Source organism: Rhinopithecus roxellana, chromosome 21, assembly GCF_007565055.1.
Source record: "Rhinopithecus roxellana isolate Shanxi Qingling chromosome 21, ASM756505v1, whole genome shotgun sequence".
Lineage (NCBI taxonomy): Eukaryota > Metazoa > Chordata > Mammalia > Primates > Cercopithecidae > Rhinopithecus > Rhinopithecus roxellana.
This window is the reverse complement of record NC_044569.1, coordinates 54,873,347-54,898,880: the sequence shown is the minus strand read 5'-3', so window position 1 is coordinate 54,898,880 and position 25,534 is coordinate 54,873,347.

Sequence of the window (25,534 nt, the reverse complement as noted above, 5' to 3'; positions counted from 1 at the left end):
ATCATCCCTCACGCAGGCATCTCCAACCAAATCCTTGAACAACAAAATCTTCCCTTAACATCTGCTTTTTCGATCTTGCTATTAGCCGTAACTAATATAAAGTAAAAGCTGTGTATGTCATAAATATAAATGAACAAATCAATAAGGCATAAAGTGGCATCTGAGAATGGTAAAGATTATGCCTGGCTTCAATTTTAAGGTCTATCAATTGCTGGATATGTCATCTAGCCTAATAATGTATTCTGTCTATGCCTCAATTTTCTTCACTTTAAAAAGGAAATAATAGTTTTTCTTATATTTAGAACTTTGGAGACCACAAATTAAGTTAGTGTATGTATATCTGTTAGAACAATGCCTATTGTATCCATTGTATTCTTTTTTCAGGTTGATTGAGGTATAATCAAAAAATGCATACCTTATATAATAATTCCCATAATCAAGCTAATTAACATGTATATCACCTCACATAGTTACCTTTTGGTAAATGTGTTGAGAACACTTAAGGTTGACTATCTTAGGAAATTTCAAGTATACTACACACTACTGTAAACTGTAGTTACCATGCTGTATATTACATCTCTATAACTTACTCATCTTATACTTAAAGTTTATACATTTTGACCAATATTTCCCCATTTCCCCCACCACCAGCCACTTGCAAAAATTATTACGTTGTTTCTCTAGGTTTAACGCTTTTTAGATTCCACATATAAGTGAGATTGTATAGTATTTCTCTTTGTCTGGCTTATTTCACATAGCATAATGTCCTCCAAGTTTTTCCACATTGTTACAAATGAAAGGATTTCCTTATTTTTTGAGGTGGAATAACATTCCATTATATGTATACAGGAAAATTTATCCATTCATCTGTTAATAGACACTTGCTTTGTTTCCTTATCAGAGCTATTATGGATAATGCTGCAATGAACATGGGAATACAGATCTCTCAACATACAGATTTCAATTTCTTTGACTATATACCCAGAAGCGGGAATGTGATATTCTATGATAGTTCTATTTTTCATCATTTGAGGAAACTCTATACTGCTTTTTAAAACGGTTGTATCAATTTACATTCACACCAGCAATGTGTGTGTTCCCTTTACTTCACATCCTAATCAACATTTATTCTCTCATCTTTTTGATAGTAGCCATCTTAATAGGTGTGAGTTGATATTTCACTGTGGTTCTGACTTGCATTTCTCTGATGATTAGTGATGTTGAGCACCTTCCCATACATACTTACTGGTGATTTGTATGTCATCTTTAAAAAAATTTCCGTTCAGGTCCTTTGCCCATTTTAAAATCATGTTATTCAGGTTGGTTGTTTGTTTGGGGGGCTTTTTAGTATTTTTTTGCTATTGAGTTATATGAGTTCTTTGTATATTTTCAATATTAACCCCTTATCAGATATATGGTTTGCAAATATTTTCTCCTGTTCTATAGGTTGCCTCTTCATTTTGTTAGTTGTTTCCTTTGCAGTGCAGAAGCTCTTTAGTTTGATGTAGTCCTAATTGTTCACTTTTGCTTTTATTGCCTGTGCTTTGGGTATTATACCTAAACACATACTGCCAAGACCAATGTCAAAGACCTTGTTCCCTATATTTTCTTTTAGGATTTTTACAATATCAAAGCTTATGTTTAAATCTCTAAATCATTTTTAGTTGATTCTGTGTATGGTATAAGATAAAGATCCACTTTTACTATTTTTCATGTGGATATTCACTCTTCTCACCACCATTGATTAAAGAAACAATATTTTCCCCCATTGTGTGTTCTTGACAATTTTCTTAAAGATTGGTTGAATAGATAGTTGGAGATTTATGTCTAAGCACTCTATTCTACTCCATTAATCTGTAAGTCTACTGTTATGCCAATACCATTCTATTTTGATTACAACAGCTTTGTAATATAATTTAAAATCAGGAAGTGTGATGCCTCCAGCTTTGTTAATTTTTCTGACTATGACTTTGGGAATTTGGGAGTCTTTTTTGTTCCATACAATTTTAGGATTGTTTTTCCAGTTTCTCAAAAACAGTGAAAAATGACAATATTGAAAATAACCACAATAAGCATGTGAATCTTTGACCCACAACCAAGGTATCCATGTTCTCTCATCAGAACTGACTAGGAGGCTATGTAACCCACAGAAAGAAAGGAAGAGCGGTGTGGTGCAGTGACCCACCTGAGAGCCACACAGGACAGGGGAGCCCCCACCCTCAGCCAAGGGAGGTTATGAGTGAGTATGCTACTCAGCACAGCAGGAGAAACCATGCTTTTTCCACAGAATTGTGGAACCTATGGATTGGAAGATCCCACTAGTGAACCCATGCCACTGGGGCCTATCATCCCAACCATGGAGCCACGCAGATTCTCAACAGCCTCTCATCTGGAATCTGCTTAAGTCTACCAAGCACTTGGGTAGAGGGGCAACCAGCACTAGAGCAACCACTGTCTGCTGTCTAAGAGGTTTGAGCTCTTTGTGGGAAGGGCAGCAGCCAGCACTGGGACTCACAACTGCCTAACACACTAAGCTCCCTGGGCAAGGAAAGGGCAGCATCTATCTCTGTAGTTCCAAGCTGTGCTTTTCCCTTGTTGGAGCCAGGGAGGCTGTATGGCTTGGTCCCAAGATGTGGCCACCACAGCCCAACACACTGGCTGTGGCAAACTGTAACCAGAGTGCCTCTTCAGGCCTGACCCTGACTCATCCTTCCTCACTGGGCAGGGCTTCCCTGCAGGAACTGCAATAACTCCAGCCAGAGGCTCAGGGACAGAACCCAGATCTCCCTGGGCCTGAGCCTCTAGCGGGAAGGGTGGCCCCAGTCTCTGTGGACCAGCAGAATTTGCCTTTCCTCCTGGTAGTTCTAAGGAATCCAGGCAGCCCAGATCAGTGGGTTTCCCTTCAGTGAAGCACAACCCTTCCACCAAGGAACAGACAAAGTGTTTCATTAAAAGGGTCCTGTTACCTATGCTACCCAATTGGATGAGACCCTCCAACAGGGGTTGTAAGATATCCTATATAGAAGCGATCCTACTGGCATTAGGTGCCCCTTAAGGTCAGAGATCTCAGAAGAAGGAACAGGTACCTATCTCTGCTGTCCTCCAGCCTCCATGAGTGACATCTCTAGGAGCAGGAGTGAACCAGATGAATAGGGCCTGAAGTGAAACACCAGCAAACTGCAGCAGCCCAACAGAAGAGGGACCTGACCATTGAGAGAAAAACAAACAGAAAGCAACAACAACAGCATCAACAACAACAACAACAAAAAAGCCCCCGATAACAACTCATCCAAGGGTCAGCAGCCTCAAAGATTGAAAGTAGACAAACTCATGAAGATGAGAAAGAATCAACAACAACAACAAAATGTTGAAAACCCAAAAAGCCAGACTGCCTCTCCTCCAAATGATCGCAATGTCTCTCCATCAAGGGCACAGAACTGGATGGAGGATGAGATGGACAAATTAACAAAAGTAGGTTTCAGAAGATGAGTAATAAAAAATTGCATTGAGCTAAAGGAGCATGTTCTAATCCAATGTGAAGAAGTTAAAAACCTTGATAAAAGGTCAGAGGAGCTGCTAACTAGAATAACCAGTTTAGAGAGGAACATAAATGACCTGAAGAAGCTGAAAAACATAGCATGTGAACTTCATGAAGCATACACAAGTATCAATAGCAGAAGTGACCAAGTGGAAGAAATGATATCAGAATTTGAAGACCACCTTGCTGAAATAAGGCATGCAGATAAGACTAGAGAAAAAAATAATAAAAAGGAATGAACAAAGCCTCCAAGGAATATGGGACTTCGTGAAAAGACTGAACCTACAATTGATTGGAGTACTTGAAGGAGATGGGGAGAATGGAAACAAGCTGGAAAACACACCTTAGGATATTATCCAGGAGAACTTCCCCAACCTAGCAAGACAGGCCAACATGCAAATTCAGGAAATACAGAGAACACCACTAAGATACTCAATGAAAAGATCAACCACAAGACACATAATCTTATTCTCCAAGGTCAAAATGAATGAAAAAGTGTTAACGGCCGTCAGGGAGAAAGGCTAGGTCACCTACAAAAGGAAGCACATCACACTAACAGTGGACCTTTCAGCAGAAACTGTACAAACCAGAAGAGATTGGGGGCCAGTATTCAACATTCTTAAAGAAGTTTCAACCCAGAATTTCATAACCAGGCAAATGAAGCTTCATAAGTGAAAGAGAAATAAAATCCTTTCCAGACAAGCACATCTTGAGAGATTTCGTTACCACCAGGCCTATCTTGCAAGAGCTCCTGAAAGAAGCACTAAATATGGAAAGAAAAAAACGGTACCAGCCACTGCAAAAACACACCAAAACATAAAGACCAATGACACTATGAAGAAACTGCATCAACTAGTGTGCAAAATAAACAGATAGCATCATGATGACAGGATCAAATTCACACATAACAATACTAACCTTAAATGTAAAAGGGCTAAATGCCCCCAATTAAGACACAGACTGGCAAATTGGATAAAGAGTCAAGACCTATTGGTTTCTGTATTCAGGACACCCATCTCAAGTGCAAAGACACACATAGGCTCCAACGAAAGGGATGGAGAAAAATTTACCAAGCAAATGGAAAGCAAAAAAGCAGGGGTTGCAATCTTAGTCTCTAAAAAAACAAACTTTGAACCAACAAAAATCAAAAAAATACAAAGAAGGGCATTACATAATGGTAAAGGGAACAGTTCAACAAGAAGAGCTAACTATCCTAAATATATATGCACCCAATGCAGGATCACCCAGATTCATAAAACAAGCTCTCAGAGACCTACAAAGAGACTTAGACTTCCATGCAATAATAGTGGGAGACTTTAACACCCCATTTCAATATTAGATCAATGAGACAGAAAATTAGCAAATATATTCAGGACTTGAACTCAGCTCTGGATCAGGTGGACCTAACAGAGATATACAGAACTCTCCACCCCAAATCAACAGAATATACATTCTTCTCAGTGCCATATGGCACTAATTGTAAAACCGACCACATAATTGGAAGTAAAACACTCCTCAGCAAATGTAAAAGAACTGAAATCATAACAAACAGTCTCTCAGAACACAGTGCAATCAAATTAGAACTCAGGATTAAGAAACTCACTCAAAACCATACAATTATATGGAAATTGAACAACCTGCTCCTGGATGACTCCTGGATAAATAATGAAATTAAGGCAGAAATCAAGAAGTTCTTTGAAACCAATGAGAAGAAAGAGAAAATGTACCAGTATCCCTGGGACACAGCTAAAGCAGTGTTAAGAGGGAAACTTATAGCACTAAATGGCCACATCAGAAAGCTAGAAAGATCTCAAATCAACATCCTAATATCACAATTAAAAGAACTAAAGAGGCAAGAGCAAACTAATTCAACAGTTAGCAGAAGACAAGAAATAACTAGATCAGAGCAGAACTGAAGGAGAGACACAAAAAAACCCTCCAAAAAAAAAAAAAAATCAGTGAATCCAGGAGCTTTCTTTTTAAATTAACAAAACAGATAGACTGCGAGACTAATAAAGAACAAAGAAGAATCAAATAGACAAAATAAAAAATGGTAAAGAAGATATCACATTTGACACCACAGAAATACAAACTAACATTAGAAAATAGTATAAACAATTCTATGCAAATAATCTAGAAAATCTGGAAGAATGGATAAATTATTGAACACATACAACCTCCCAAGACTAAACCAGGAAGAAGTCGAATCCCTGAATAGACCCACAGTTATGAAATTGAGACAATTAATAGCCTACCAACCAAAAAAAGCCCAGGACCAGATGGATTCACAGCAGAATTCCACCAGAGGTAGAAAGAGGAGCTGATATCATTCCTTCTGAAACTATTCCAAACAATTGAAAAGGAGGGACTCCTCCCTAACTCATTTTATGAAACCAGCATCTTCCTGACACCAAAACTGGGAAGAGACACAACAAAAAAAGAAAACTTCAGGCCAATACCCCTCACAAACATCAATGTGAAAATCCTCAATAAAATACCGGCAAACCGAATCCAGTAGCACATCAAAAAACTTACTTACCATAATCAAGTCAGCTTCATCTCTGTGATTCAAGGCTGGTTCAACATATGCAAATTAATAACTAATTCATCAAATAAAGGGAACCAAATACAAAAAAACACATGATTATCTCAACAGTTGCAGAAAAGGCCTTTGATAAAATTCAACATCCCTTCATGTTCAAAACTCTCAATAAACTAGATATTGATGGAACATACCTCAAAATAATAAGAGCTATTATGACAAACCCAAAGCCAATAACATATTGAATGGACAAAAGCTGGAAGCATTTCCTTTGAAAGCCAGTAGAAGGCAAGGATGCCCTCTCTCACTATTCCTATTCAACATAGTATGGGAAGTTCTGGTCAGGGCAATCAGGCAAGAGAAAGAGATACATCATATTCAAATAGAAAGAGAGGAAGTCAAATTGTCTCTGTTTGCAGACAATATGATTTTATATTTAGAAATTCCATCATCTCAGTCCCCAAACTCCTTAAACTGATAAGCAACTTCAGCAAAAGTCTCAGGATATAAAATCAATGTGCAAAAATCACAATCATTCCTTTACACCAACAATAGACAAGCAGAGAGCCAAATCATTCATGAATGAACTATTTGCAATTGCTACAAAGAGAATAAAGGACCTAGAAATACAGCTAACAAGGGATGTAAAGGACTTTTCAAGGAGAACTACAAACCACTGCTCAAGGAAATGAGAGAGGACACAAACAAATGAAAAAAACATTTTATCCTCATGGATAGGAACAATCAATGTCATGAAAATGGCCATACTTCCCAAAGTAATTTATAGATTTAATGCTATTTCCATCAAACTACCATTGACATACTTCACAGAATCAGAAAAAAATATACTTTAAATTTCATATGGAATCAAAGAAGACCCTGTATAGCCAAGACAATCCTAAGCAAAAAGAATGAAGCTGGAGCCATCATGCTACCTGACTTCAAACTCTACAACAAGGCTACATTAACCAAAATAGCATGGTACTGGTACCAAAACAGACATGGAGACCAATTGAACAGAACAGAGACCTCAGAAATAACACCGCACATCTACAGCCATCTGATCTTTGACAAACCTGACAGAAACAAGCAATGGGGAATGGATCTCCTCTTCCATAAATGGTCCTGGGAAAACTGGCTAGCCATATGCAGAAAACTGAAACTGGACCCCTTCCTTATACCTTATATAAAAATTAGCTAAAGATGGATTAAAGACTTAAATGTAAAACCCAAAACTATAAAAGCTCTAGAAGAAAACCTAGGCTGTACCATTCAGGACATATGCATGGGCAAAGACTTCATGATGAAATGCTAAAAACAACTGCAACAAAAGCCAAAATTAACAAATGGCATCTAATTAAACTAACAAGCTTCTGCACATCAAAAGAAACAACTATCATCAGAGGTAACAGGCAACCTACAGAATGGGCAAAGATTTTTGCAATCTGCCCATCAGATGAAGGTCTAATATACAGAATTCACAAGGAACTGAAACAAATTTACAAGAAAAAACAACCCCATCAAAAAGTAGCAAAGTATGTGAACAGACATTTCTCAAAAGAAGACATTTATGAAGCCAACAAACATATGAAAAAAAAAAAAAAGCTCAACATCACTATTCATTAGAGAAATGAAAATCAAAATCAAAATGAGATACCATCTCACATCAATCAGAATGGTGATTATTAAAAAGTCAAGAAACAATAGATACTGGAGAGGCTGTGGAGAAACAGGAATGCTATTTGGTGGAAATATAAATTATTTCAACCATTGAGGAAGACAGTATGTTGATTCCTCAATGAGCTGGAACCAGAAATACCATTTGGCTGCCATTATATACCTAAAGGAATATAAATTATTCTATTATAAAGACACATGAACATGTATGTTTATTTCAGCACTGTTTACAAAAACAAAGTTATGGAATCAAACCAAATGCCCATCAACGATAGACTGGATAAAGAAAATGTGATACATACATACCATGGAATACTATACAGCCATAAAAGGAATGAGATCCTGTCCTTTGCAGGGACATGGATGAAATTGGAAGCCATCATCCTCAGCAAACTACCACATGAACAGAAAACCAAACACTGCATGTTCTCACTCATAAGTGGAACTGAACAATGAGAACACATGGGCACAGGGAGGGGAACAACACACACCAGAGCCTGTTGGGGGGTTGGGAGTGAGGGAAAGGAACTTAGAGGATGGGTTAACCTTGGAACATGTATACCTATGTAACAAACCTGCATGCTCTGCACATATACCCTGGAACTTAAAGTAAAATTTAAGAAAATGACAATTTGATTCTGATAGAGTTTGCCTTGAATATTTAAATTGCTTGCATAGTATTGCCATTTTAATAATACATCTTCCAAACAATGATATCTTTCTACTTATTCGTGTCAAATTCTTTCACCAATATTTTATAGTTTTTAGTGTACAGATCTTTAGTGTACAGAAATGTTTTATTCTTTTTGAAGCTACTGTAAATGAGATTGTTTTCTTTTTTTTGTAGTAGTTTGTTATTAGTATATAGAACCACTGACTTTTGTATATTGATTCTGTAATGCAACTTTACTGAACTTCTTTATTTATTCTAATAGTTTTTTGATAGAATCTCTAGGTTTTTCTACATATGAGATTATGTTGCCAGCAAATGAAGATAATTTTAGTTTTTCCTTTCCAATCTGGATGTCTTTTTTTTGTTTTTCTTGTCTAACTGCTCTGGCTAGGAATTCCAGTGCCATGTGGAACAGAAGTTAGAATACTGAGTGTCTTTTATTTGTTTCTGATCTTAAAGGAAAGACTTTCAACTTTTCACCATTGAATATATTACCTGTGGGCCTATAATGTAAACTCTTACTGTGTGGAGGTGCATTTTTCTATAGCTAATTTTTTGAGAGTTTTTAATCATGAAAGGATGTTAAAGTTTATCAAATGCTTTTTTCTGCATCTACTAAGATGATCATACAATTTTTATACTTGATTCTGTTCATGTGGTGTATTTCCTTTACTAATATGTTGAAACAATTGACATTTCAGGGATACATTTCACTTGATCATGATGTACAATTCCTTTAATGTGCTTTTGAATAAAGTTTGGTAGTATTTTGTTGAGGATTTTTGCGTCTATGCATACCAAGGCTATTGGCCTGTAATATTTTTGTAGTGCCCTTTTCTAACTTTGGTATCAGAGTAGTGCTGACCTCATAAAATAAATTGGGAAGTATTTCCTCCTCTTCAGCTTTTTGAAGGAACTAATTATTTAAATATTTGGTAGAATTCAACACCGAAGCCAGGTGGTGGTCCTGTTCTTTTCTATCATATTAGGCTTTTGGTTACTGATTCAACTTCATTAATCATTATGGTCTTTGAAGTTTTTCTATTCATTCATGACTCAATTTTGGCAGGTTGTATGTTTCTAGGAATTTATTTCTTTTAGGTTAACCAAACTAGAAGAATTTGTTGGCATTTTACTACATTACTACATAGTAATTACTGATTCTTTATATTTTGACTTTATCAGTTTCAGTATTGCCTAATTCATTTATGATTTGAGTCACCTCTCTTTTGTTGTCTTGTTGAGTTTAGCTAAAATTTGCCAATTTTATTTTTCCAAAGGTCAGATTAGTTTTAATTATCTCTTCTATTGTCTTTTCAGTCTTTATTGATTTTGACTCCCATCTTCATTATGTCCTTCCTTCTGCTAATTTTTGACTTAGAATATTCTAGTATGTTTGTTTGCTTGTTTGTTTTGAGATGGAGTCTCTCACTCTGTTGCCCAGGCTGGAGTGCAGTGGCGTGATCTCAGCTCACTGAAACCTCCACCTCCCGGGTTCAAGCAATTCTCCTGCCTCAACCTCCTGAGTAGCTGGGATTATAGGCGTGTGTCACCACACCCAGCTTTATTTTTATTTTTATTTTTATTTTTGTATTTTTAGTAGAGACAGTGTTTCACCGTGTTGGACAGGCTGGTCTCAAACTCCTGACCTCGTAATCCACCCACCTCGGCCTCCCAAAGTGCTGGGATTACAGGTGTGAGCCACTGTGCCCGGCCTCTTTTTCTAGTTTTTTAAGGTATAAAATCAGGTTGATTGAAACTTTTTAAAGTAATTTTCATGTAGGCATCTATCACTATACACACCCCCCTTGAAACTGCTTCTGCTGTTAACACTAAGTTTTGCTATGATTTGTTTTCATCTTCATTTGTCTTAACATATATTTTATTTTCCTTTTGATTTTTTTCTTTGACCTACTGGTTGTCAGTAGTGTGTTGTTTAATTTCCACATATTTGTGAATTTTCCAGTTTTTCTCATTATTTCCATTTCATACCATTGGAGTCATACTTAAGATGATTTAAGTGTTCTTACATTTGTTAAGACATGTTTAATGGCCCAGCATACCATATATACTGAAGAATGTTTGTGTGCTTGAGAAGAATATGTATTCTGTTGCCATGGGATGGAATGTTCTGAATATATCCGTTAAGTCCATATGGTCTAAAGTGTACTTCAAGTTCAATGTTTCTTCATTGATTTTCTGTCTGTATGATCTGTCTATTGTTCAAATTGGAGTGTTAAAGTCCTCTATTATGTTGCTGTCTCTCTCTTCACATCTGTTAATATTTACTTAACATATTTAGGTGACCTAATGTTATGTGCATATATAATTGTATATCCTTGGTGAATTGATCCCTTTATTATTATATAATAACTTTTTATTGTTACATCTTCTGATTTAAAGTCTATTTTGTCTAAGTATAGATACTTGTGCTAGTCATTTTTAAAAGAAATCCATTCCATGACTTTATGCCTTCTGAATGGATCATTTAATTTATATTTAAACTAAATAATAGGTAAGGAGTATTATTGACATTTTATTAATTATTTTCTGGCTATTTTATATTTCTTTTTCCTTTCCTCCACTCTTGCTACCTTCCTTTGTGAATTTATGGTTTTTTGTAGTATTGTGCTTTCATTAATTTTTTTCTTTATTTTTTTATTTTTATTTTTATTTTTTTTTTTGAGACAGAGTCTCGCTCTGTCGCCCAGGCTGGAGTGCAGTGGCCAGATCTCAGCTCACTGCAAGCTCTGCCTCCCGGGTTTACGCCATTCTCCAACCTCAGCTTCCCAAGTAGCTGGGACTACAGGTGCCCGCCACCTCGCCCGGCTAGTTTTTTGTGTTTTTTAGTAGAGACGGGGTTTCACCGTGTTAGCCAGGATGGTCTCGATCTCCTGACCTCGTGATCCGCCCATCTCGGTCTCCCAAAGTGCTGGTATTACAGGCTTGAACCACCGCGCCCGGCCTTCTTTATCTTTTGTATATCTACTCTAGGCTTTTGCTTTGTAGTTACCATGCCTTAAATAAAACATATTATAATAGGCTATTTTCAGTAATAACTTACCTTCAAATTAGATACAAAAGCATTATAATTTTATTCGACTTCTACTCACAGTTCATGTTTTTGATTTCACAATTTATATATTTTTAGATCATGAATTCATTAAAAAATATAGTAGCTGTGGTTATTGTTAATAGTTGTGTTTTTTAACCTTTATACTAGAGTTAAAAATGATATATATATATATTACCATTATATATATTAAAATATTATTTGATTACATGTTTTCTTTTACTGGTAAATTTCGTACTTTTATATGCTTTTGTGTTATTTATTGGCACCTTTTTGTGTCAGCTTGAAGTATTTCCATTAGCATTTCTTAAAAGACAAATCTAATGGTGATGAACTACTTCAACATTTGTTTGTCAAGGAAAGTGTTTATCTTTCCTTAATCTGACCCAACAACATTGTTAGAAAAAGTATTTGTGGTAACCAGTTTTTTCTTTTCACATTTTGAGTGCATCCTCTCACTTTTTGGCCTATAGAATTTCTGCTGAGAAATCCACTAATAATTGATAGAGGTTCCCTGGTATTTGATGAGTTACTTCTTGCTGCTTTCAAAATTCTCTTTTCCTTGAGTTTTAAAAATTTGATTATAATGTGTCTCAGTGTAGTCTTCTTTGGGTTGAATGTTTTGAAGACTTTTGAGCTTCATGAATCTGAATATACACATTTCTCCCCAAATTTGGGAATTATTACCTATCATTTTAAAAAACAAGCTGAGATTGATATCAATGAAGGCTGCAGAAGTCTATGTCAATGGTCATTGCTAGGGCTATTGGGGTCCTTGGTGGCAAAGGCTGCTAGGGTACATTTTGTATTCTAAATATTATATAACGACTAGCTACAACACATGAGAAAACAGATGGCCACAGAGCTAATGAAGCTTGCTCACAGAGCTAATTAGTACAGGTATTGAGGTAAGTACTTGGGCTTTCTGTCAGATGCTCAATAGGGTGGCTTGTTTTACTTGTTTTTTTCCTTGTTTTAGGTTGTTTAGTGTATATTTTGTTTTTTTTCCATAGTCAATCTTATTGAGCATTTTGAGAAAGATCAATGGTAAAAGATCATTGGTAAAGATGATATCAGAGGTCTTTTAATAATAAAATTTGTTACATAAAAATTAAATATTAGAGTCAATAGCTTCACTTATCAACTTTGGTAATATAATTCTTCATTGAGGTTACATAAATTTTGATTACATAATTTAGTAACATAATTCTACATTGAGAATTAACAAGGACTGAAGTGCTGAAATTATAATTGGGTTATTTTATATGTCCTATAAATAACTTCTTGTTAAGGTCCTTATCTCTGTGACCTTAACCTATTTCATAGGGCCTGATATGGTTTGCCTCTGTACCCCCACTAAAATCTCAAGCTGAATTGTAATCCTCAATGTTGATAGTAGGGCCTGGTGGGAGGTGATTGGATCATAGAGGTAGTTTCTAATGGTTTAGCACTGTTCCCCTAGTGCTTTCTTGTGAGTTCTGATGAGATCTGGTCATTTGAAAGTGTGTAGCACCTCCTGCTTTGCTCTCTTCCTCCTGTTCCAGATACGTAGGATGTGTGGGCTTTCCTTTCACCTTCTACTGTGAATGTAAGTTTCCTGAGGTCTCCACAACCATGCATAACTGTGAGTCAATTAAACCTCTTTTCTTTATAAATGACCCCGTCCCAGATCTTTACAGAAGTGTGAAAACAGACTAATACAGAAAACTGTTCCTAGAAAAGTGGGACTATGCTATAAAAAACACCTGAAAATGTGGAAGCAGCTTTGGAACGGGGTGATGGGCAGAGGTTGGAACAGTTTGGAGGTCTCAGAAGAAGACAGGAAGATGAAGAAAGGCTTGGAACTTCCTAGAGATTTGTTGAATGGCTTTGACCAAAATGCTAATAGTGATAGAAACAGAGATGGCCAGACTGATGAGGTTTCAGATGGAGGTGAGAAACTTATTGGAAACTGGAACAAAGGTAATTTTTTCTATGCTTTAGCAAAGAGACTGGAGGCATTGTACCCCTACTTTAGAGATCTGTGGAAATTTGAACTTGAGAGAGATGATTTAAGTTATCTGGTGGAAGAAATTTTTAAGCAGCAAAGTGTTCAAGATGTGACCTGGCTTCTTCTAACAGTCTATGCTTATTTGCATAAACAAAGAAATAACCTGAAACTGGAACTTATATTTAAAAGGGAAGCAGGGCATAAAAGCTTGGAAAGTATGCAGCCCCGCCATGCAGTAGAAAAGAAAAACCCATTTATTGGGGAGGAATTCAAGAAGGCTACAGAAATTTGCGTAAATAAAGAGGAGCTAATAGCCAAGACAATAGGAAAATTTCCTCTAAGACATTTCAGAGACCTTCATAGCAGCCCCTTCCATTTCTGACCCAGAGGCCTAGAAGGGCAAAATGGTTTCCTGGGCCAGGCCCAGGACCCCACTGCTCTGTGCAGCCTTGGGACATGGTGCCCTTCATCCCATGTCACAGATAAAGATTCAAAAGCAGATAAAGAAGTCACCTTGAGAACAATAAGGATATAAACCACTAAGTAAGCATTTAGTGAGCATTAACCTCACTGTATAAGTTTCTGGAACACAAACACTGAATCTTATTTAATTTTCTTCACTTATCTCAACATATTAAGACAACACATTTAGATAAGTACATAAACTGAAAGTACTAGGCAAATCATTAGCTAAAACTTAATAATTATGATCATTAACTTTTAAAACATTTTAGTTAATACTTAATGTGCTTCAGTTCCAGCTTTGGCTAAAAGGGGCCAAGGATACAGCTTAGGTCATTGCTTCAGGGGGTGTAAGTCCCAAGCCTTGGCAGCATCCATGTGGTGTTGGGCCTGCAGGTGCACAGAGGACAAGAGTTGAGGCTTGGGAGACACTGCCTAGATTTAAGAAGATGTAAGGAAACACTACAGGCACAAGTATAAGTCTGCTGCAGGGGTAGAACCCTCATGGGGAACCTCTACTAGGATAGTGAGGAAAAATATGGGGTTGGAGCCCCACACAGAGCTCCCACTGGGACATTGCATAGTAGAGCTATGAGCTATGAGAAGAGGGCTGTTGTCTTCCAGACCCCAGAATTGTAGATTCACCTATAGCTTGCACTGTGTACCTAGAAGAGCCACAGGTACTCAATGCCAGCCCTTGAAAGCAGGCAAAGGAGCTGAGTTCTGCAGAGCCATAGGGGCAGTGCTGCCCAAGGCCTTGGGAGACCATTCTTGCATCAGTGTGATCTGGATATGAGACATGGACTCAAAAGAGATTATTTTGGAACTTTCAGATTTAATGATTGCTCTGCTGGGTTTTTGACTTGAATGGGACCTGTCACCCCTCTGTTTTGGCCTATTTCTCCCTTTTGGAAAGGGAATATTTACTCAATGCCTGTGTCCCTAGTGTATTGTGAAAGTAACTAACTTGTTTTTGATTTTATAGGCTCATAGGTGGAAGGGACTTGTCTTGTCTCAGATGGAACTTTGGGCTTAGGTTTTCGAGTTAATGCTGAAATGAGTTAAAATGTTGGGGGTCAACTAAATGAAAAGAATGAGATTTGCACTTTCTATTTGGTCTAACTAGAGAGAAGACCAAAGCTCTGTATTAGTCTGTTCTCACACTGCTATAAAGAACCACCTGAGAATGACTAATGTATAAAGAGAAGAGGTTTAATTGGCTCATGGTTTCACAATTATTTATTTACTACAGTTTCTTCAAAAAGTTGCAGTGAGGATATATGTACAAAGAACTTTAAGAAGTACAAGGCTCATAACAAGTACTTAATCAACAGAAGCTAATTTTATCATTAATAGCACACTGATTAAGTATTAACTAAAATGTTTAAAAAGTTAGTAATTACAACTAATCACTAAGTTTTAGCTAATGATTTGCCTTGTAGTTTAAGTTACATACTTATCTAAATATGTTGTCTTAATATGTTAAGTGAAGAAAATTAAGGTAAATAAGATGCAGTGTTTTCCTTCCAGAAATTTATACAGTGAGGTTAATGCACTGGTTTATATCCCTATTGTCCTCAGGGTGACTTCTTTATCTGCTTTTGAGCCTTTGTCACTTCACATATTAATTCATTGATGACACTTTCATTGAGCCATTTCTATTTTCTGAGTACTCTTGTAGATGTTGAGATACAACATTACATGAAAAAGATAATCAAGTTGGATAGCATTTAGTGAGTAATTTCTTAAGTCAGGATGTAAATTAGATAAATTATTTAATTCAATACTCACAGCAAACGTACAAGGTAGGTTTTTATATTGTGACAAGTTGCCAAATGAAGTAACAGTGCAAATTGTGTCAAATATTAAGTCTGATGATAGAAAGTCATATTAGAGATAGGACTGGCATTGAAGAATATCTGAATCAAGAGTCTACATTCTCCAGAGATTCCATCTTTGCCCTTGAAAAGTACACAATAAACTTGACAGAGCACATGTGAGTCTGATGGGCAATTTGAAGCATTCAGATGAAGTACCTAGAAGGCCAAAACTACTTCTCCAATTAGCCAATATTTCATAGGCATGCTGGAGTAGAGATTTTTAAAAATGAGATGAGTAGTAAGATGTCCATCATTGTAGGTCCCACTTTCACCATGAAAACTCCTGATCAGGTAGATAATGAAGAGCCTTTTTTTACATATGAATTTTTGTAGATTTCTTAGTACTTAAGATTGGACATTATATGTTCAGGTATATATTTTATCAGTTAATTTAAATTGCAGTTAAGACAGAGACTATCCTGAGTGCTTTGTATAGATCTGTATTCAAGAAAGGTTCCCAGTAAATATATTAAAATAGTTCTGTAAGACTGTCATCATAAATTATTTACTAGGCACCTGACTGATTGTCTTTCTATGTACACAAAAATATTTAGAAGATATTCTTCTATTCTTATGACCAGGGCAGTTCTGGGTTTTCTTTAGGAAGAAAATAGTAATCCGTTAAACAGCACACACCCTTGTCAGTTTTGATATTTCCTACCTTTCACTCTGCTCAGTTCACATTCAAACTTTACATGGAATTCAAGTGCCAAGAAGCAAGGGTAGTGTGGAGTCTTTCCAGTAATCGGAATGTGACTGGAATTGAAGGCTTTTCAGAGATCTATATTTAAAACCTGTTTTATTCATTCAGCAGCAGCGATTTCTTTAACAGCTACAGTTATAATTGAGAGGTTTGGGACAGAGAGAATTGATTTCAATAAATGTTTTATTCTTTTACCAGTAATTCTCTTCAGTGGGCTTCAGTGAATTACGTTTGTCATGCAGCTATTACCAGGGATAGTATCCAAATAACTGGGTTCTAAGCCAAAGAATTTCTTAACTGTAGTAAAGGGTTGTAGCTCTTTTGAGAGAGGTAGTTCTCTTTCCCAGTACTGGGGATAATAATAATAGCATAGCATTTGCCTTTATGTAAAACTGGGAATTTGAGCCTGGTACTACATAAATTAAACGACTTAATAGAAACTGTGGGAATTTTTCTTGGAAAATTTGAAGAGGAGCAGTTTTGTTATTTTTTTTCCCCACTGCAGTGGCAATTTTATTATCATGTGATACATTCCATCACAAACTGTACATCAGCTGTATGTTCTACTAATCTTCTTTCCATCAAACATATCCTCCCTGAATGGCCAAGAATGCTTCCTACAAGAGATTATATTGGTCCTGGGTCTTCCAAAGTAAACAAAAAATTTCCACTTAGATTAAAAAAAAAAGAGAGAGCATCACTCAAAAAAATCTATGGCAATTAAGATTACAGCTCCAATTGAAATGTTTGACTAATGAAGACAGTTTTAATGAAAATTGAAGACAAAGTATATATGTTATTTTTAAATAGGAAATTTATGTAAGAGAAAAAAACCAAAGTTATTAAAAAGATAAAAATATGTTTAAACTCACCAGTAAGTAAACAATGAAAAAGTTTAAAAATTAGATATCACTGAACATCAGTTAAATTGAAAAATGTTAGCAGATAAGTGAGAATACACTAAAAGTAATAAGCCTCTGGCAAGAGTAAAGAGTTGTAGCCATTCTGGAAGAATACAATAAATTTTGTTAATTTAAATATATTTATATCCTCTTTTCATGATGAAGAAAATACTGGAATTACATTAACCCTCCTCAAGAATTGGAGATGAAGGCAATAAATAACTATATGAAAGCATGAAAGATCAACAGAAGATTTAGTACTCAAGATTCTAGAAATAGTAAATTCTGAGTTGAACTTAATATTCTACATACAACTCCCCCATCAGCTACTTGCTGACTCTGTGTTGCACATGTCTGTGGTCAGATCACATACACAAAAGGGGAGAAAAAAAAGAAGGTAACTTTTAAAGAATTAAAAGGCTAAATAGATTTTTTTTTTCAGTGAAACAATACAAGAGTGTAACTTTGGAAAAAACATGAACTAGTAATAATGGCAAACTAGAATAAAGCCGTGCCCAGACATTATCTGCTGCACAGAGAAAAAGTAAACCTTTCCTGAAATAACACTGGAACACCAGTTTGGAAGGATAGAAAGAAAATAATGGCCCAAGTAAAATGTCATACTCAGTGAAAATAAGCTTCAACAATGAAGACAAAATAAAGATTGATTAAACATTAAAAATGCAGATTTTACAAAAATAAATACCTTATCTAAGAGAATTCTTCTGACAGAAGAATCAAGATTCCAGAGCAAATTAGGGTAATGCTCAAAAACATGGTAAATAAGTAAAAGGGTAGTTGTATGAGTTAATCTAAATAAATATTGACTGTTTAAAACAATAATGTTTACATCTTCTGGTGTTTGAAATATATGTTAAATTTATAAAACTAATAATAGTAGAAAAATATAGGAATAAAGGGAGACAAAAGTCTGAAGTCACATACTACTTAGGATATGGCAAATATATTAATTTAAAGTCATCTCTAATGAATTGACAATGTATGTTTTAGTATCTAGGGCAACTATGAAGAGAAAGAGGAAAAGAAGCAATATTATACCTAAGTTGCAAATTAATGGAGGTGAAGGCAGAATACAATGAAATCTGAAGGTAAGAAAATAAAAGTGAACAAAATAAAATGAGGCAGATATGCAAATGGGGAATTTAACGCACATATATTAGTAAGTTACATTTTACGTAAAAATACGACAAAATTGTAAAAGTAAATACAAAGTAAATCATCACTACATATGGCTTATAATTCTAAAATATGAGAAGGTAAAAGTTTGAAAATAAAATAGAAGTTAAATCAGGCTGGGTGCAGTGGCTAATGCCCATAATCCGAGCACTTTGGGAGGCTGAGGTGGGTGGATCACTTGAGGTCAAGAGTTTGAGACCAGGCTGGCCAACATGGTGAAACCCCATCTCTGCTAAAAATATAAAAATTATCCAGGCATGGTGGCATGCGCCTGTAGTCCCAGCTACTCAGGAAGCTGGGGCAGGAAAATCAGAGACTGAGGCAGGAAAATCACTGGAACCTGAAAGGTCGAGGTTGCAGTGAGCAGAGATCGTGCCACTACACTCCAGCCTAGGAGACAAAACAAGACTCTGTCTCAAAAGACAAAACAAAAACAAAGTTAAATCCTACAAATATACCATGAAGAAAGCTAATATCCCAATATTAATAAATTTTAACATCAGTAGAATACCTTATACCAACAAGGATCAAGAAGTACATTTAATGAGAGTCAATTCAATAGAAAGACAGTAATTATTATTATATGACATATCATTGATTACATATAAGCAAAATAAAATACTAGGTATGCTAGAGTAGTTAACATCAGAATACTCTTTTAAAGTAATTCACCATGTCAACATAAAACAAAGAACATTTGCTTGTCTGAATAGATGCAAAAATATATAAAATCAATACTCACTTATACAGTAGAAAACTAGGCAAAGAAGGAAATTTTATTGACCCAAGAAAAGAATACCAAGAAAAAGCTTAGAGCAAACATTAAATTCAATTATAAAATATGGAAAACTTCATTCTGTGATGAAAATGATATCCAATGCCACCATATTTATAGCCAGCACAATAATTGATCATGATGGATTAACTTTTTGATGTGCTGGTTTGGTTTGTTAGTATTTTGTTAAGGTGTTTTGTGTTGATGTTAATCAGGGATACTGACCTGTAGCTTTCTTTTTTCATTGTGTCTTTGGTACGTTTGGATATCAGGATGATGCTGACTTTGTAGAATGAGTTAGGGAGGAGTCTCCTCTCATCATTTTTTTGGGAATAGTTTTAGTAGAATTGTTGCAAACTATTCTTTGTATATCTGTTAGAATTTGGCTGTGTATTCACCTTGTCTAGGGCTTCTTTTGATTGGTAGGATTTTATTACTGATTCAATTTCAGGACTTGATATTCAGAGTTTCAATTTCTTATTGATTAAATCTTGGGTGGTTGTGTGTTTCCATGAATTTATCCATTTCTTCTAGATTTTCTAGTTTGTATGCATAGAGGGGTTCACAAGAGTCTCTGGGGATCTTTTGTAATTTTTTTTTTTCTTCCTGACAGTATCACTTTGTCACCCAAGCTGGAGTAGTGTTGCAATCTCAGTTCACTGCAACATCTGCCTCCTGGGTTCTTACTTCAGCCTCCTAAGTAGCTGGAATTACAGGTGTGTTCCACCACACCCAGCTAACTTTTTAATGTATATATATATTTGGTAGAGACAGGGTTTCACCATGTTGGCCAGGCTGGTCTCGAACTCCTGACCTCAAGTGATCCACCCGCTTCAGCCTCTCAAAGTGCTAGGATTACAGGTGTGAGCCACTGCCCCTGGCCAGATCTTTTGTATTTCTGTGGGATTGGTTGTGATGTCACCTTTGTAGCTTCTGATTGTGCCTATTTGGATCTTCTCCCTTTTGTTCTTTGTTAATCTAGCTAGCAGTCTATTAACCTTGTTTATCCTTTCAAAGAACCAACCTTTGGCTTCATTGATTCTTTGTAAGAATTTTTAGGTCTCAATTTCATTTGGTTTTGCTCTGATTTAGATTTTTTTCTTCTGCTACTGAACAGACACTTTTCAAAAGATTCCCTCTCCTCCTCTTATTCTCCCTAGTGCTCATGTAATGTAGACAGTATGACTGACTGGTTTCTATCTAGCACAGGGTAACCCACCAAGCCAACAGCACTTGGGGGAATCAACTGGAAGAAAAGTTAATTGCAAAGTAGTTGAACAAATATGTACATATGTAGAGAATAATGGGACTTCACATTTTCACTGTCAGAAAAGAAAGATTCAAATATGAAAAAGAGATAAACTAAATTAATCCTGTGGTATAAGACTGTAGTTAGAGTTATTGGTATAAATTTTGTGACATTTAATATATAGATATAGTAAATGTGTGTGTGAAAGGGTGTTCATATACAGATATGTTTCCTAATCTTGTCCACTGAAAGAAACCTAAAAATGACACTCTAATAGCAATGAACACACCTGGCATCCAAATCTTGGTTTCTGAATAACATTCTCTATTAGAGGATATCAGGTTTGAGGGAATGATTGATTCCAGAGCTGGAATGGGAAAGGTATAAGATGAACCATGGTACATCTTGTTGTGGCTATAAGTAAAAAAGTATTCAAAGAATAAGACAGATTAAGGGACTCCCACTGTCCAAATCTGGGATAATTTAAGCATCAAAATAAATAATAATTATTATGAATTATAACTGATTAAATAAAATAGAAAACTATAAGTTCATATTGTTATTTATTTGAGTACATAAACTAATGGAGTCGGGGGAGAGCTTTACCTTAGAGTGGAATGCTATCTAAAATAATCACTTATGAATTAATAAGTATAAAATAATTATTAAAGTTCCAGTGTAGAAAAATGGCAGACACCATTTTCACCAAGTGATAAAATTTAGCATCTTCAGTGATAAGGGAGGTGATATCACATACCTACTGATAGGATGCACTGAAGTCTTCCTCTAAGAGTTGTATAAGTTGCCATAGTGGCATAATCTTAGGGAAACACCAGGCTGAAACTGAGGTGGCTGGCTTGTTATTTTCAAAAATGATCAAGTCATGAAAATAAAGGACTGAGGAACTGCTTTATATTGAAGGGATTGGAGAAACTATTGAATGAAACACATGATCCTTAATTACTGAAATAAGAAACACTGTGTGGGCCGGGCGCGGTGGCTCAAGCCAGTAATCCCAGCACTTTGGGAGGCCGAGACGGGCGGATCATGAGGTCAGGAGATCGAGACCATCCTGGCTAACACGGTGAAACCCCGTCTCTACCAAAAAATACAAAAATCTAGCCGGGCAAGGTGGCGGGCGCCTGTAGTCCCAGCTACTCGGGAGGCTGAGGCAGGAAGAATGGCGTGAACCCGGGAGGCGGAGCTTGCAGTGAGCTGAGATCCGGCCACTGCACTCCAGCCTGGGCGACAGAGCGAGACTCCGTCTCAAAAAAAATAAAAAAATAAAAAAATAAAAAAATAAAAAAAATTAAAAAAGAAACACTGTGTGAACAATTTCTGAAATTTGAATGGAGTATTATTATGAGGATTGTTTGACATTATTGTATAAAATTTAAAACTTGTAATGATTGTACTGTCATTATGTGTGGCAAAGTGTCCTTGTTCTTAGTAAATACAGACTAAATTTTAAGGGATAATTAGGCAGTATGTCTGTAACTTACCAACTGTTCAAAATGAGAGAATGGTCAAATATGCTAAAATGCTGACAATTGTGATATGAGATTTCTTTGAACTACTCAGCAAGTTTCTTGTAGTATTGAAATAATATCAAAATTAAAAGTTTCAAACTATTGGAATTTAAAAACTAGACATCAAAAGCTCTTTAGAGAGGATGGGAAGTCATCAGAGCTAAGGCTGTCAAGGGACCTGTGAAGTTCAGGAGGGAGATAAAGCAACTGATAATCTTAGGCTTTTGTAAATCTGAAATGGAGATTGATTGACGAAACCACTAGGAAATCAGTAATCGTGATTTCCAAAACAATAGAAAGAAGAAAATGAGAAAAAGTTTCATCCATAACGAGTTAAATGTTGAAATTCAAAATAGTGAAGATTATTCTAAGTAAAATTTTGTCTTCTATTTACAGCAAACATTTAAACTAGATTCATGAAAAAGTTTCTCCCCACTTAAATAACTTAAAAAAAACTATTTTACTTAAACTAGATTCATGAGAAAGTTTTTTCCCCACTTAAATCACTTAAAAAACTATGATATGTCTATTAATCTAAAGTCATTGTTGAGCTTGAAGAATATAAGTAAAATCCTCAGGAGGCAAAAATAGAAATAGAATTTCTTGACATCTGTATTCGTGAGCAAGGTAATTCAGACTAATTATCTCACTGACAACAACTAGAAACATTGGGCAAAATATAAACTGAAATAATTTGCTTAAGACATTGGAGAGCTAACACACACACACACACACACACACATACACACACACACACACTGAAAAAATTAAGGGAATGCGAGATGTGATGTGACTGGAGTGTTTTAAGGCTTTCATTTTGATCAGGAGAAGGATGAAAGTATCAGCTAGCATTACTTGATATGTCAACATGCATGCTGAATTCTATAGGGCAATTACTAGAAGGACAATAAAGCCACAGAATATGAAACAAAGAATAAAAGCAAAAGAAACATAAAATGTATGGCATAATCACAAAACAAAATGGTAATACAGTCAATTCTACCCAAGATAATAGTAACTTTATTATAAATACAGTAAATATCTAAAAAAAAGGTTATCATAGTAGGAAAAAAACCTATGCAACTTTAAGAGAAACATTTAAAACCAAAGTGTCCAAAATTTTGAAAGTAAAAAGCATAGAAGAATATATACCAGGCAAAACAAACAAAACTAAATTTTAGAATTTTAGTGGAAGAAGGTTTATCAGAGATAAAGAGGGCCATATGGTACTGATTAAAAAAATTTAATTTCAAATTTGAGGAGGGAGAGGATTAGGAAAAATAACTAATTAATACTAGGCTTAATATCTGGGTGATGAAACAATCTGCATAACAAACCCCCATGACACAAGTTTACCTATATAAAAAACCTGCACAGGTACCCCTTAGTTAAAATAACAGTTAAATTTAAAAGAAGTTTTAGGCTGGGTGCAGTGGCTCACACCTGTAATGCCAGCACTTTGGGAGGCTAATGTGGGTGGATCACCTGATGTCAGGAGCTCGAGACCAGCCTGGCCAACATGATGAAACTCCATCTCTACTAAAACAACACACATACACACCTACACACATACACACATACACACACACACACACACACACACACACAAATTAGCCAGGTGTGGTGGCAGGCACCTATAATTCCAGCTACTCAGGCGGCTGTGGCAGGAGAATCGCTTGAACCCTGGAAGTGGAGGTTGCAGTGAGCTGAGATCTCGCCACTGCACTCCAGCTTGGGTGACAGAGCGAGACTCTGTCTCAAATAAAGTAAAATAACTAAAAATAAAAACAAAAAATTTTAATTTTGTACATATTTGACCTAGCCTCCCAAATGAAAAACAAAATATTACTAGAAATAAAAGAACAAAGAGAAATATCCAGAATCAGTGTCAGATGGAAAATCAAAAAGGATTTAAAACACTTGAACAGTTTATTTTGCACGCATAACCTAGTTATAGAACACTGCATCCAAAAATGGCATAATACGAATTATTTTCAACCATAAGGATACCTAAAATCTGACCCTATGTTGGAATAAAGCAGGTCTCAACAAATTTTATCACTGTGGTTTTCTAACCAAAATGATATTAAGCTAGAAACTTTATTCAAGTAATATAAGTTCATCTTAGAATTAATAATGGGACAGTGAAGGGCTTCTATGTCAAAGTAAGATTGAGTGGAATGTGGCAACAATTTTTCTACTGATCATTACAAAAAAAGTATTGTGGAGGAAAAAAGGAGTAGGTGAATTAAAATTCCAGAAAGACATTTCCTAATATGCAAAGACCATTACCCAGTCCTTTTATGAATTTTCCAGTTCTGGGCATTTCCTAAGGATCACGGTTTGCTCCAGGCAGAGGGCTGCTGCTGCTTGAGGAAATTAGCAAAGCGAGCAAAGGAGGTTGTGAAGAATTAGAGTGACAAAATTTAAGACTTGTGAGTCTTCAAGTTAAAAACAAAAAGTTTCTCAAAACAACAAAGACAACAACAAATTGCAGAATAACTAGACTAGGCAGGACCCAAAAGAACTACACTGATATGAAATGAACTGTAGGAAAGGATATGACAAGTAAAACAAACAAAACAAAAAAAATAGACTTTTTTTTTTTTTAAAGAGACAGGATTTTACTTCTTTGTTGCCCAGGCTGGAGTGCAGTAGCAGAATCACAGCTCCTGGAAGCCTCAGTGTCTGGGCCCAAGTAGTCCTCCCACCTCAGTCTCCTGAGTAGATAGGACTACAGGTGTACACAACCATGCCTAGTTTAGAAGAATTTTTAAACAAGCATTTCTTACACTGGACAAAAAAACATGCATTAACTATAGATGAAAACATTGATACATTAGCACTACTGTGTTCATTAAATGATATCATTTTAACTGTAAAGAGGCAAGTCACAGACTGGAATAAGATATCAAAGAATTTATATTCAGAATATATTTAAAAACCCCAAATATCTACAGGCCAATAAGAAGACAAACAACGCAATTGTTTTAAAAACAGATAAAATTCTTTTTTTTTGAGACAGTCTTGCTCTGTTGCCCAGACTAGAGTACAGTGGTACGATCTTGGCTCACTGCAGCCTCTGCCTCCTGGGTTCCAGCGATTCCCCTGCCTCAGCCTCCCGAGTAGCTGGGGTTACAGGCGTGCATCACCACACCTGGTGGTGGGTTTTTTGTTTGTTTGTTTATTTGGTTTTGTATTTTTAGTTGGCCAGGCTGGTCTCGAGCTCTTGACCTCAAGCAATCCACCCGCCTTGGCCTCCCCAAGTGCTAGGATTACAGGAATGAGCCACCATGCCCGGCCAAAACAGACAAAATGTTTAAACAGGCACTAAAGAAACAGAA